Source organism: Myotis davidii, unplaced genomic scaffold, assembly GCF_000327345.1.
Source record: "Myotis davidii unplaced genomic scaffold, ASM32734v1 scaffold571, whole genome shotgun sequence".
Taxonomy (NCBI): Eukaryota; Metazoa; Chordata; class Mammalia; order Chiroptera; family Vespertilionidae; genus Myotis; species Myotis davidii.
This window is the reverse complement of record NW_006283136.1, coordinates 2,318,073-2,318,915: the sequence shown is the minus strand read 5'-3', so window position 1 is coordinate 2,318,915 and position 843 is coordinate 2,318,073. Positions and strand designations below refer to the sequence as shown.

The 843-nt window shown below is 50.3% G+C and overlaps 1 pseudogene; it reads right to left on the bottom strand.

Moving 5' to 3' along the window:
- Window positions 1-244: 244 nt before the first annotated feature.
- The window catches only part of LOC102757357, a 983-nt pseudogene continuing 384 nt past the window's right edge, over window positions 245-843 (bottom strand).

The window sequence follows — 843 nt, the reverse complement described above, 5'->3', positions numbered from 1 at the left end:
AGAAAATAGTATTAGATTTTTTTGCTGTTGTTAATCCTCACCTGAGGATATTTTTTCCATTGCTTCTTCAAAGACAATGGGAGGGAGAAACATCGATGTGAGAGAGACACATCAATTGGCTGCCTCCTGCACACACCCCAATCAGGGGCGGGGAGCGAACCCGTGACTTTTTGGTGTGCAGGTCGCTCTAACCACTGAGCCATGTTGTTCAGGGCTATTAGAACTTCTCTAGATACTCTTTTGCCAGCTGATGGAGTAGATACTTCAATATGTAAAACTTTCCAGAGGCAGTGCCTGAGCTGGATGGCACAGCTCACCACTGTGTGGACCCCGAGCTGTCCCACCATTCAATGCAGCTAACAGCTTAGAAGTAGGGCTTGCACTTGTGGCCGGTGTACTGAGTGTCAGGTCTGACTTCCTTGCCCTGGCGTCTAAGGCGCTCTTTCTTCTCCAGCACCCACTCATGGGTCTTCATCTTCCTCACCACCCCGCTCCGTGCAATCCTGTATGGGACCCTCTTGTTCGTGAATGTGGATTCCTTTGCCTCCTCTTCTTCCTTAATTTCATTTAGGCCCTTGGGCAGAAAGGTTGATAGCCCAGAAAACAGAGGTAGAACGTCTTTGCTTTGGCACTGTTGGGGTAGTCCACCACCACCAGTGAAACCTGCCCTGATGGCCTGGGTCTTAATTAGCTCCAGCTGCTCTGAGTCCCCAGGGTATAGCTGCAGAACAGCGCGGGCTCCAGGGACCAGCACAGAATAAAGAGAAGGAAAAAAAGCAGTACAGGCGCTTGGCGGGAAAGTCTGACTTCTTGTTAGCATTACAGAGCCACTGCACAGCAGGA